At 31.1% G+C, this 495-nt stretch overlaps 1 protein-coding gene across 4 annotated transcripts in view; it reads left to right on the top strand.

The window, feature by feature from the left end:
• Positions 1 to 495, top strand: part of LOC106869634 (uncharacterized) — a 671006-nt gene that overhangs the window by 297534 nt on the left and 372977 nt on the right. The gene's annotated exons all lie outside the window — the stretch shown is intronic.

Below are 495 nucleotides of genomic sequence, written 5' to 3'. Positions count from 1 at the left end.
ATATATATATATATATATATATACAGAGATAGAGAGAGAGAGAGAAATAGGTCGATATATACGTAAATAGATATACACATACAATATATAGATATATGATGTTACACAAACACGAACAATCACAAACTCACGCAAGGATATACATACAAACCCAGGTACGCACATACACACACACAAACAAACACACACACAAACACACAAACACAAACACATATATATATACATATATAGAAAGAGAGGGGGAGAGAGAAAGAAAGAGAAACACACGCAGACAGTCAAACAGAAGGAGGTATCCAAATATATAAACGTGTGTGTTAGTGTGTATACATATGTTCCTGTTTGCCTGGATTTACCATGCGTGTGTGTGTGTGCGTGTGTGTTGTGTGCGTATGTGTGTGTGTGTAAGTATATAGGTACAAATATAAACATATATATAACTATATATACATATGTATATATACATATGATTATATATATATATATATATATATATAT

This window comes from Octopus bimaculoides, chromosome 22 (genome assembly GCF_001194135.2).
Source record: "Octopus bimaculoides isolate UCB-OBI-ISO-001 chromosome 22, ASM119413v2, whole genome shotgun sequence".
NCBI classification, from domain to species: domain Eukaryota; kingdom Metazoa; phylum Mollusca; class Cephalopoda; order Octopoda; family Octopodidae; genus Octopus; species Octopus bimaculoides.
The sequence above is the reverse complement of the archived record's forward strand: the minus strand, read 5'-3'. Positions and strand labels throughout refer to the sequence as shown.